General features: G+C 41.9%; 1 pseudogene; it reads right to left on the reverse strand.

The window, feature by feature from the left end:
• Nucleotides 1–6,209: 6,209 nt before the first annotated feature.
• Nucleotides 6,210–7,876, reverse strand: LOC136135207 (zyxin pseudogene; annotated as a pseudogene).
• Between the last annotated feature and the right edge of the window lie 5,444 nt (nucleotides 7,877–13,320).

Raw genomic sequence — 13,320 nt, forward strand, 5'->3', positions numbered from 1 at the left:
TTGGCTATTTGGGATCTTTTGTGTTTCCATACAAATTGTGAAATTTTTTGCTCTAGATTGCTTTGGGTAGTAGAGTCATTTTCACAATGTTGATTCTTCCAATCCAAGAACATGGTATATCTCTCCATCTATTTGTATCAACTTTAATTTCTTTCATCAGTGTCTTATAATTTTCTGCATACAGGTCTTTTGTCTCCTTAGGTAGGTTTATTCCTAGATATTTTATTCTTTTTGTTGCAATGGTAAATGGCAGTGTTTTCTTGATTTCACTTTCTGATTTTTCATCATTAGTGTATAAGAATGCCAGAGATTTCTGTGCATTAATTTTGTATCCTGCTACTTTACCTAATTCATTGATTAGATCTAGTAGTTTTCTGGTAGCATCTTTAGGATTCTCTATGTATTGTATCATGTCATCTGCAAAGAGTGACAGCTTTACTTCTTCTTTTCCGATTTGGATTCCTTTTATTTCCTTTTCTTCTCTGATTGCTGTGGCTAAAACTAAGAAAACTATGTTGAATAAGAGTGGTGAGAGTGGGCAACTGTGTCTTGCTCCTGATCTTAGAAGAAATGCTTTCAGTTTCTCACCATTGAGGATGATGTTGGCTGTGGGTTTGTCATATATGACCTCTATTATGTTGAGGAAAGTTCCCTCTATGCCTACTTTCTGCAGGGTTTTTATCATAAATGGGTGTTGAATATTGTTGAAAGCTTTCTCAGCATCTATTGAGATGATCATATGGTTTTTCTCCTTCAATTTGTTAATATGGTGTATCAGGTTGATTGATTTGCATATATTGAAGAATCCTTGCATTCCTGGAATAAACCCCACTTGATCATGTTGCGTGATCCTTTTAATGTGCTGTTGGATTCTGTCTGCTAGTATTTTGCTGAGGATTTTTGCATCAATGTTCATCAGTGATATTGGCCTGTAGTTTTCATTCTTTGTGATATCCTTGTCTGTTTTTGATATCAAAGTGATGGTGGCCTCATAGAATGAGTTTGGGAGTGTTCCTCCCTCTGCTATATTTTGGAAGAGTTTGAGAAGGATAGGTGTTAGCTCTTCTCTAAATGTTTGATAGAATTTGCCTGTGAAGCCATCTGGTCCCGGGCTTTGGTTCATTGGAAGATTTTTAATCATAGTTTCAATTTCAGTCCTTGTGATTGGTCTGTTCACATTTTCTATTTCTTCCTGATTCAGTCTTGGCAGGTTGTGCATTTCTAAGAATTTGTCCATTTCTTCCAAGTTGTCCAATTTACTGGCATAGAGTGGCTTGTAGTAATCTCTCATGATCTTTTGTATTTCTGCAGTGTCAGTTGTTACTTCTCCTTTTTCATGTCTAATTCTGTTGATTTGAGTCTTTTCCCTTTTTTTCTTGATGAATCTGGCTAATGATTTATCAATTTTGTTTATCTTCTCAAAGAACCAGCTTTTAGTTTTATTGAGCTTTGTTATCATCTCCTTCATTTCTTTTTCATTTATTTCTCATCTGATCTTTATGATTTCTTTCCTTCTGCTAACTTTTGGGGGTTTTTTGTTTGTTTCTTTTTTGCAGTATGCGGGCCTCTCACTGTTGTGGCCTGTCCCATTGTGGAGCACAGGCTCTGGATGGGCAGGCTCAGCAGCCATGGCTCATGGGCCCAGCCACTTCACAGCATGTGGGATCTTCCCGGACTGGGGCACGAAACCGTGGTCCCTGCATTGGCAGGCTGACTCTCAACCACTGCGCCACCAGAGAAGACCTAACTTTGGGGTTTTTTGGTTCTTCTTTCTCTAATTGCTTTAGGTGCAAGGTTAAGTTGTTTATTTGAGATGTTTCCTGTTTCTTAAGGTAGGATTGTATTGCTATAAACTTCCCTCTTAGAACTGCTTTTGCTGCATCCCATAGGTTTTGGGTTGTTGTGTCTCCATTGTCATTTGTATCTAGGTATATTTTGATTTCCTCTTTGATTTCTTCAATGATCACTTTGTTATTAAGTAGTGTATTGTTTAGCCTCCATGTGTTTGTATTTTTTACAGATCTTTTCCTGTAATTGATATCTTGTCTCATAGCATTGTGGTTGGAAAAGATACTTGTAACAATTTCAATTTTCTTAAATTTACGAAGGCTTGGTTTGTGATCAGAGATATGATCTATCCTGGAAAATGTTCCATGGGCACTTGAGAATAATGTGTATTCTGTTGTTTTTGGATGGAATGTCCTATAAATATTAAGTCCATCTTATTTAATGTATCATTTAAAGCTTGTGTTTCCTTATTTATTTTCATTCTGGATGATCTGGCCATTGGTGAAAGTGGGGTGTTAAAGTCCCCTACTATGATTGTGTTACTGTCGATTTCCCCTTTATGGCTGTTAACATTTGCCTTATATATTGAGGTGCTCCTGTGTTAGGTGCATAAACATTTACAATTTTTATGCCTTCTTCTTGGATAGATCCCTTAATCATTACATAGTGTCCTTCTTTGTCTCTTGTAATAGCCTTTATTTTAAAGTCTATTTTGTCTGATATGAGAATTGCTACTCCAGTTTTCTTTTGATTTCCATTTGCATGGAATATCTTTTTCCATCCCTTCACTTTTAGTCTGTACGTGTCCCTAGGTCTGAATTGGGTCTCTTGTTGACAGCATATATATGGGTCTTGTTTTTGTATCCATTTAGCCAGTCTATGTCTTTTGGTTGGAAAATTTAATCCATTTACATTTAAGGTAATTATCAACATGTATGTTCTTATTCCCATTTTCTTACTTGTTTTGGGTTTGTTATTGTAGGTCTTTTCCTTCTCTTGTGTTTCTTGCCTAGAGAAGTTCCTAATTAGCATTTGTTGCAAAGCTGGTTTTATGGTGTTGAAGTCTCTTAGCTTTTGCTTGTCTATAAGGGTTTTAATTTCTCCATCAAATCTGAATGAGATCCTTGCTGGATGCAGTAATCTTGGTTGCAGATTTTTTGCCTTCTTCACTTTAAGTATGTCCTGCCAGTCCCTGTTGGCCTACAGAGTTTCTGCTGAAAGATCAGCTGTTAACCTTATGAGGATTCCCTTGTGTGTTATTTGTTGTTTTTCTCTTGCTGCTTTTAATATGTTTTCTTTGTATTTAATTTTTGACAGTTCGATTAATATGTGTCTTGGCATATTTCTCCTTGGATTTATCCTGTATGGGACTATCTGTGCTTCCTGGACTTGATAACTATTTCCTTTCCCATATTAGGGAAGTTTTCAACTATAATCTCTTCAAATATTTTCTCAGTCTCTTTCTTTTTCTCTTCTTCTTCCAGAACCCTTATAATTTGAATGTTAATGCGTTTAATGTTGTCCCAGAGGTCTCTGAGACTGTCATCAGTTCTCTTCATTCTTTTTTCTTTAGTCTGCTCTGCAGTGGTTATTTCCACTATTTTATCTTCCAGGTCACTTATCCGTTCTTCTGCCTCAGTTATTCTGCTATTGATCCCATCTAGAGTATTTTTCATTTCATTTATTGTGTGGTTTATCATTTCTTGTTTCATCTTTAGTCCTTCTATGTCCTTGTTAAATGTTTCTTGCATTTTCTCTATTCTATTTCCAAGATTTTGGATCATCTTTCCTATCATTATTCTGAATTCTTTTTCTGGTAGACTGCCTATTTCCTCTTCATTTGTTAGGTCTGTTAGATTTTTATCTTGCTCCTTCATCTGCTGTGTGTTTTTCTGTCTTCTCATTTTGCTTATCTTACTGTGTTTGGAGTCTCCTTTTTGCAGACTGCAGGTTTGTAGTTCCTGTTGTTTTTGGTGTCTGTCCCCAGTGGCTAAAGTTGGTTCAATGGGTTGTGTAGGCTTCCTGGTGGAGGGAACTAATGCCTGTGTTCTGGTGGATGAGGCTGGATCCTGTCTTTCTGGTGGGCAGGTCCATGTCTGGTCATGTGTTTTGGGGTGTCTGTGGACTTATTATGATTTTAGGCAGCCTCTCTGCTAATGGTTGGGGCTGTGTTCCTGTCTTGCTAGTTGTTTGGCATAGGGTGTCCTGCTCTGTAGCTTGCTGGTCGTTGAGTGAAGCTGGGTTTTGGTGTTGAGGTGGAGATCTCTGGGAGATTTTCACCGTTTGATTTTACATGGAGCTGGGAGGTCTCTTGTGGACCAGTGTCCTGAGGCACACTGTCAGAGGCACAGCATTGACTCCTGGCTGCAGCACCAAGAGCCTTTCATCCACATGACCCAGAATAAAAGGGAGAAAAAGTAAAGAAACAAAGAAACAAAGAAAGAAAGAAAGAAAAAGGAAGAAAGAAGAAAAAAAGAAAGAAAAAGAAAGAAAGAAAGAAAGGAAGAAAGAAAAAGTTGGGAAGGATGGAGGAAGGAAGGAAAGAAGGAAGGAGGGAAGGAAGTAAAGAAAGAAAGAAAGATGATAAAATAAAACAAAGTAAGATAAAATAAAATAAAGTTATTAAAATAAAAAATAATTATTAAGAAAAGAAAAACTAAAAAAAAAAAAAACAGACGGATAGAACCCTAGGGCAAATGGTGGAAGCAAAGCTATACAGACAAAATCTCACATAGGAGCACACACATACACAGTCACAAAAAGAGGAAAAGGAGAAAAAAATAAGAAATCTTGCTCTCAAAGTCCACCTCCTCAATTTGGGATGATTCGTTTTCTATTCGTGTATTCCACAGATGCAGGGTACATCAAGTTGATTGTGGAGCTTTAATCCGCTGCTTCTGAGGCTGCTGGGAGAGATTTCCCTTTCTCTTCTTTGTTCTCACAGCTCCCAGGGGCTCAGCTTTGGATTTGGACACGCCTCTGCGTGTAGGTCCCCGAAGGGCGTCTGTTCTTCGCTCAGACAGGATGGGGTTAAAGGAGCCGCTGATTCGGGGGCTCTGGCTCACTCAGGCGGGGGGGAGGGAAGGGTGTGGATGCAGGGCGAGCCTGCAGTGGCGAGCCTGCAGTGGCAGAGGCCGGCGTGACATTGCACCAGCCTGAGGCGCGCCGTGCCGCCTTCTGGGGAAGTCCCGGGTCCCTGGAAACCGGGACCCTGGCAGTGGCGGGCTGCACAGGCTCCCAGGAAGGGAGGTGTGGATAGTGACCTGTGCTCGCCCATAGGCTTCTTGGTGGCAGCAGCAGCAGCCTTAGTGTCTTATGCCCGTCTGTGGGGTGTGCGCTTTTAGCCGCGGCTCGCGCCCATCTCTGGAGCTCCCTTAAGCAGCACTCTTAATAACCTCTCCTCCCGCACCAGGAAACAAAGAGGGAAGAAAAAGTCTCTTGCCTCTTTGGCAGGTCCAGACTTTTTCCTGGACTCCCTCCCAGCTAGCTGTGGTGCACTAGCCCCTTCAGGCTGTTTTCAAGAGCCAACCCCAGTCCTCTCCCTGGGATCTGACCTTTGATGCCGGAGCTTCAGCACCCAGCCCCACCTGCCCCGGCGGGTGAGCAGACAAGCCTCTCAGGCTGGTGAGTGCTGGTTGGCACTGATCTGTGCAGGAATCTCTTTGCTTTGCCCTCTGCACCCCTGTTGCTGCACTCTCCTCCGTGGCTCTGAAGCTTTCCCCCGGCCCACCTCCCATCTCCACCAGTGAAGGGGCTTCCTATTGTGTGGAAACTTTTCCTCCTTCACAGCTCCCTCCCAGAGGTGCAGGTCCTGTCCCTATTATTTTGTCTCTGTTTTTCCTTTTCCCTTTTGCCTTACCCAGGTACGTGGGGGAGTTTCTTGCCTTTTTGGAAGTCTGAGTTCTTCTTCCAGCGTTCAGTAAGTGTTCTGTAGGAGTTGTTCCACATGTAGATGTATTTTTTTTTCTGGAAAACATCTTTTATTTGTACTGAAAACCTGACAGCACAGGGGTTGGGAACGTCTAGGCTAGTGAGCCCAGCCCAGCCTCCCAGCAGGTCAGGACGTTTCCTGGCCCTCAGCGAGCAGAGTAAGAGGCTGCTCGAGTGCCAGTTGAGAGAATCAGTGCATCAGTGAAAGTAGCAGCACTCACTCTGGTGCCTGCTCAGGTGGGGTACCTAGACTTTGGTGCGTGGTCCCTGCAGTATTGGGGAGGACTGAACCTCAGGCCAGGGACTCTGCAGCCCTAGGCCATGTTGGGTCCCTGAATCAGGGCACAAGGGATACTGAGGTGGGGGTTGGTATGGAGGGAGGGGTTAGACATCAAAAAATAACTGTGGGGAGGGTGAAGAGGGGGTGGTCTCATTGTGGATGGTCTGCTAATGGGGAATGGATTTGCAGTCAAAAGGGGGCCAGTCCTCACTCAGGTCCAGGCTCTGGCAGTGTGGCATTTCCAGCAGAGCATGTGGCCAGCCAAGGGGAGCAGCCATTGTCATCCGCCTCAATGGACAGTGGTTTCCCACAGTTCTCACAGTTGTAGCACTTCATATGGAAGTTCTTGTCCAGAGCAACCACAGACACGGTCTCCTCTCAGCCAGGCTTGGGCATGATCGGCTCTGGGCAGATGGAGCACCTGGGAGCATACTTCTTTTGGTAGTTGGGGACACAGTGGGACCAATTGGCCTGGTCCGCTATGTAGGAGGTGCCCTCAAGGGGGCAGGCACAGACCACACAGGTGAAGCACTGTGGGTGGTAGGCCTTGCTTGTGGCCCTTAGCATGTGGTCAGTGATGGGCTGCCCACAGGTGTTGCACTTCTTCAGGGTGTCAGTATAGCAGTCCTCACAATACAGCGCACCCTCCAGGCTGTAGAACTGCTGTCCCTGCAACTGCTGTTCACACTGATGGCAGGTAAAGCAGGTGATATGGAACAGCTGCCCCAGAGCGTGCACTGCAGGTTGAGCACGTGCCAGGGGCTGGTGACACCGGCCACAGAACTCGTTGATGGCCACGCTCTGCTTCTGATAATGCTCCATGTCCTACATCAGCTGCTGGGTCAGCTGCTCCAGCTCATCCACCTCTTTCAGAGTCAAAAGTCCTGGGGCCCCAGAGGGGCACACCTGGTTTTTGTTTTTAGCTGGTAGGGGCACTGGGTGCTGCTCCTCCTGCACTTGGGCCTTCTCCTTCTGCTGAGCATAGGTGAAGCTGGGGGGCTGAGGGGAGCCTGTGCCAGTGGAAGAGGGAGCTTCAGGGGGCCCCAACTTCTGATTGGGCTGTGACCTGGGCCAACCTGGAGCTCCAGGGCTGAACTTGGAAGCCACAGAAGTAAACTTGGGAGTCACTGGAGAAAACTTAGTGGCTGGAGATGGGGCATGGGGACCTTGAGGCTGGGTGTTAATCAAAGGCACAGGCTGAGGCTGGGCTTGGAGCTGGGGTTGGGCATGGAGTTGGACCTGAGGCCTGGCCTGGGGCTGGGGCTGCACATGGAAATGTGTCTGGCTCTGAGGCTGAACCTGGGAGCTAGAAGGGGACTTCCAGGGAGGCAGAGGTGCTGTGCCCCAGTTGCAGGCTTAGAACTGGATTTGGAAATGAATGGAGTGGTGACTGGTGGTGATACATATCCAGATGACACCCAGGCTTTGATGGGATCATCGTTGGTCATGTCATCCAGCAATGAAGACAGAGAGTCGATCTCCAGATTAGTACTGCTCACCTTCTCCCTGGGCTGTGGTGGGAGCTGTATGGGGGCTTCAGGCCCTCCCTCCTCCACTAGCAGAGGCAGTGGGGAAAGGAAGATCTTCTCTCTAAAGGTGCAGCAGGAAATGGTTTCTCGATTGGGGGAGGGGGAGGTGGGAAGCCACCTCCCAGAGCACCCTCGGCATCATTGGCCTCCCCAAGCATGGGAGGAGGCGGTAAGGGAAAGTCTTCTGGGGGTGGCGGGGGAATCTTGTCCACCCAGCCCATCTGTGCACATTGGGCCCCAGCAGCTGAGGAAGGCTCACTGTCACCAGGCTGGAAACGATTCACTTTGGGCTTTGGGGCCACCACCGGCTGAACTTCTTCTGCGTGGTATAAAAAACTGGAGCCGAGATGGAGATCATGTGAGGTGGGTGGAGGGTCACCATGGCTAGGCCCAGTGTGGGCCGGAGCGTCTCAGGTGGTCACCTCGCAGCCGGGTCCACAGACTCTGCATCTGTAGATGTAGTTTTGATGTATTTGTGGGGAGGAAGGTGATCTCCATGTCTTACTCCTCTGCCATCTTGAAGTGTTGGAAGTTTTTAAATCACACTTTCAATTTCAGTACTTGTGATTTGTCTGTTCATATTTTCTGTTTCCTCCTGGTTCAGTCTTGGAAGAATTGTACCTTACAAAATTTGTCCATTTCTCCTAGGTTGTCCATTTTATTGGCATATAGTTGCTTTTAGTATTCTCTTATGATTATTTGTAGTTCTGTGGTGTCACTTAACTTCTCCTTTTTCACTTCTAATTTTATTGATTTGAGCCCTTTCCCTTTTTTTTTCTCTTGAGTCTGGCTAAAGGTTCATCAGTTTTGTTTACCTTTCAAGCAACTAGCTTTTAGCTTTATTGATCTTTTCTATTGTTTTCTTCATCTCTATTTCATTTATTTCTGCTCTGATTTTTATGATTTCTTTCCTTCTGCTAACCTTGTGTTTTGTTTGTTCTTCTTTCTCTAGTTGCCTTACATGTAAGGTTAGGTTATTTATTTGAGATTTTTCTTCTTTCCTGAGGATCGTCGTGTTTTTGTTTTCATATTTCTCTAGGTATTTTTTTATTTCCTCAATGATCCATTTGTTGTTTAGTAACATATTGTTTAGCCTCCATGTTTTTGTATTTTTTACAGTGTTCTTCTTGTAGTTGATTTCTGATTTCATACCATCATTGTTGGAAAAAATGCTTGATATGATTTCAATTTTCTTAAATTTACGAGGTTTGCTTTGTGGCCCAGCAAGTGATCTATCCTGGAGAATGTTCCATGTTCTTGAAAAGAATGTGTATTCTGCTGCTTTTGGATGGAATCCTCTATAAATTAAGTCCATCTAGTCTAATGTATCATTTAAGGCATGTGTTTCCTTATTGATTTTCTGTCTGGATGATCTGTCCATTGATGTAAGTGCAGTGTTAAAGTCCCACACTATTATTGTGTTACAATTGATTTCTCCTTTTATGGCTGTCAGCATTTGTCTTATCTATTGAGGTGTTCCTATGTTGGGTGCATTTATATTTACAATTGTTATATCTTCTTGGATTTATCCCTTGATCATTATTTACTGTCCTTCTTTGTCTCTTGTAACAGTCTTTATTTTAAAGTCTATTTTGTTTGATATGAGTATTGCTACTTCAGCTTTCCTTTGATTTCCATTTGCATGGAAATGGGGTTCTATCTTGTTCCTTTGCTTGGAATATACTCCTCTGCCGTCTCATTTTGTCTAACTTTCTGTGTTTGTGGTCCCACAGGCTGTAAGATTGTAGTTCCTATTGCTTCTGGTGTCTGCCCCCTGGTGGGTTATGCTGGTCTAAAAGGCTTGTGCAGGCTTCCTGGTGGGAGGGACTAGTGCCTGCCCACCGGTAGGTGGAGCTGTGTCTTTTCCTTCTGGTGGGCAGGCCATGTGAAGTGGTTTATTTAGAGGTGGCTGTGGGTGCAGGAAGACTTTAAGCAGCTATCTGCTGATGGGTGGGACTGTGTTCCTGCCCTGTTGTTAAGCCTGTGGCATCCCAGCACTGGAACCCACAGGCTGTTGTGTGGGGCCAGGTCTTGGCATCAAAATGGTAGCCTGCAGGACAGCTCATGCCAATGAGTATTTCCCAGTGCCTCCACCACTAGTGTCTTTGTCCCTGCAGTGGGCCACAGCTGTCCCCTACCTCCCCAGGAGACACTCCAGAACCAGCAGGTAGGTCTGGCCCAGGTTCCTGTGAAGTCACTGCTTTGTCCCCCTGGCTCCTGGTGCATACAAGACCTTGTGTGCACCCTCCAAGTGTGGTGTTTCTGTTTCCCCCAGTCCTGTTATCAAGCCCTGCTGGTTTTCAAAGGCAAATGGTCTGGGGCGCCTCATCCTGATGCCAAACTCCCAGGCTGGGAAGCCTGATGTGGGGTTCAGAACTCTCACTCCTCTGGGAGAACCTCTGCAATATAATTATTTTCCAGTTTGTGGGTCACCCAACTGGCAGGTATGGGATTTGATTTGATTATATCATGAAAGCGCCCCTCCTATTGTCTTGTTGTGGCTTCTTCTTTGTGTTTGGATGTAGAATATCTTTTTTAGTAGGTTCCAGTCTTTTTTTCATGGTTGTTCAGCAGTTAGTTGTGATTTTGGTGTTTACTTGAGAGGAGGTGAGATCAAGTCCTTCTACTTCACCATCTTGTCTGAGAGCCCATTTCTCTCAAGTACTTAGATTATTAATTTCAGATCTTTCCTCTTTTCTTATGTAAGTATTTAGTCCTATAAATTTCCCTCTCAGCACTGTTACCTGCATCCCACAAATTTGGTACCTTGTGATTTTATTTTCATTAAACACAATTTCATTTTTTCTTGAATATTTTTTTAAGAAGTGTTCTTTAGGAAGATTTCAATTAAAAAAAATTTTTTTTTAATTTCCTTTTTGATCCATGTCTTATTTAGTATGTTGTTTACATCCAGGTTTTTGGAGATTTTCATTTTGACTTTCTACTATTGATTTCTAGCTTTCTTCTTATTATCAGAGAATGTACTCTGTCTGATTTTATTTGTTTTACACTTAAGGTTAGTTTATAAAGCCAGGATGTAGTCTATTTTAGTGAGTGTTCTATAGTCCCTTGTAAAGCATGTGTATTCTGGTATTATTGGGTAGAGTGTTCTATAAATGTCAATTAGTTCCTGTTGGTGGAGGGTGTTGTTTAGTTCTTCTATAGCTTTGTGGATTTTCTCTCTAGTAGTTATATCAATTACTGAGAGGAGAGTCTCCAACAATAATAGTGGATTTGTCAGTTTTTCTTTTCAGCTCTATCATTTCTTTTTTTTTTTTTTTTTTTTTCAGCTCTATCATTTCTTGCTTCAGGTATTTTGAAGATCTGTTTGTGCATATGGGTGTGTGTGCTTACACACATAGGACTGCAGTCTCTTGTCGGTAGATTGATTTTTTTAAATCATTATGTAATGTCCCTCTCTGTCCCTGGTAATTTTCTTTGTTCTGAAGTCTACTTTGATATTAATATAGCCACTTTTCCCTTTAAAAAATTAACACTTACATGATGTATGTTTTTCTATCCTTTTACTTTCAACTTACCTATGTTATGATTAAAGTGAGTTTTTATAGCATATAGTTGGGCCATGTCTTTTTATTCAGTCTACCAATCTGTCTTTTAATTGATGTATTTAGGCCTCTTACATTTAAACTAATTATTGATATATTAATGTTTAATTTATTTACTGCTTGTGTCTTCTGTTTCTTGTTACCCTTCTCCTGCCTTCCTGTGGGTTATTTGAACACTTTTTAGAGTTCCACTTTGATTTTTATATATATATATATATATATATCACTTTGTATAGTTTTAGTATATATATATCACTTTGTATATCTATATACACTTTAGTATATATATATATCACTTTGTATAGTTTTAGCATATCACTTTGTATAGTTTTCTCAGTGATTGTTCTAGTTATTATTGTATACATATGGAGGTCATCACAGCTGACTTGTGTCAACATTTTACCACAATGTGTGGAGTGTAGAACTCTTACTTCCGTTACATCCTTTTACCTTCCACACTGAAAAAATGTAATTGTCTTAAACATTTCCTCTGTATACACATCAGATATTATAACTTTTATAACACTGATGTGTATAATCTAACATCTTTGTAAAAATCAGTGTTATAACTTTTGCTTCAAGCATAAAATATGACTAAAGAAATCCATTAGATGAAGGATAGTCTCTTATGTTTACTTCTACTTTTACCCATTCTGCAGTTCTTCTTTCCTTTCTGAAAGTCAGCCCTCTATTATCTTTTTTTTTTTTTCTGTTTTAAGAGCTTCCATCAGCCATTCTTTAAGAGTAGATCTGCTAGAAACAGATTCTCATTTCTTTGCCTGAGATGTCTTCTTTTCCACTTTAATTCTGAAAAATAGTTTCACCATATATAGAATTTTGGTTGACAGGTCTTTCAGCTCTTGAAAAATGTGCCACTTTCTTCTGGATTCCATTGTTCTGATGAGAAACCTGTTCTTGTTCAAATTGGTGTTCCCTTATAGGCAATATATTGTTTCTCTCCTGCTTTCTAGGATTTTTCTTTCTTTGTCTTTAGTTTTCAGAAGTTTGAGTATGATGTGCCTTGGTGTGAATTTTATTTGGTTTATCCTACTTGGAGTTTGTTCAGCTTCTTGGATCTACAATTTTATGTGTTTTGCCAAATTTGGGAAATTTTTATTTCTTCAACTACTTTTTCAGTCCCATGTTCTTTCTTCTGTCCTGGGACTTCAATGATATGAATGATGGATCTTGTTATCCTCCCACAAAGCCTGAGGTTCTGCTAACTTTTTTTCCCAGTCTATTTTCTCTTCATTATTTAGATTGATTTATCCTCAATTCACTGATTCTATCCTTGTCATCTCCACTCTACTACTGAACCCATCCATGAGTTTTAAAATTTTGGTTATTGTATTTCTGAGTTCTATAATTTCTATTTGTTTCTCTTTATACCTTTTATTCTTTGTTGACATTTTCTTTTTTTATTTACTTCTAGAGAATTTGTAATTCATTGTCAGAGCATTTTTATGGTGACTACTTTAAAATTCTTGTCAGATAACTACGTATCTGATTCATCTTAGTATTAACATTTGCTGTCTTTTCTCATTCAAATTGTGGTTTTCCTGAGTAAACGTTTTTGATTTTATCCTGGACATTTTGATTCTTAAGTTAGGACACTCTTGATCCTAAATCTTCTCTTTTAGTGAGCAGTCACCCTGTTGATGTTTGGTGTATAAGTTCTGGTCTACTTTTGTGAGCATTTGTATCAATGACAGTTTAGTTTTCTGAGCCCTTTGAATTCTATTTTTATCTGCTTTGTTCTGGTGTTTCTGGGGCTCCTGCTTAATCTTAGCTGGTGCCATCTGTGGGGATAGAAAGTACTTCTGTGGAACATCTGGTGTTGTGCCACCTTAGTGGAGAGCAAGGAAAACCAGAGCTCTGGTGGGTTAGACTGCCTGCAGGGGCTGCAGCTGTGGACTTGTTCTAGTTGGACCTAGTTGTCCACTAGTTCTCTGTGGGCTTCCCACCTCACCCCTTGTCCAGAGAGAGCAGGCTTTTCTTGGGTTTTGTTGTCTATGTCTATTGGTGGTTCTGAGTTCCGTACCTCTCTGGCACCCAATCTGGACGTACATGGGAGATAAAAAGAAAACCAAGCAGACTCACTGCATTGTGGTTCCTCAAGTCTTGGGGGCTCCCAGCCAGTCTGCCTTCTTCCTTCCAGCTTTCAGAATTCTTTTATCATTGTCTATGGAGTAATTTCCGAGGTATTTAGTTGTATTCAGAGAAGTAA

This window comes from Phocoena phocoena, chromosome 15 (genome assembly GCF_963924675.1).
Source record: "Phocoena phocoena chromosome 15, mPhoPho1.1, whole genome shotgun sequence".
Classification (NCBI taxonomy): domain Eukaryota; kingdom Metazoa; phylum Chordata; class Mammalia; order Artiodactyla; family Phocoenidae; genus Phocoena; species Phocoena phocoena.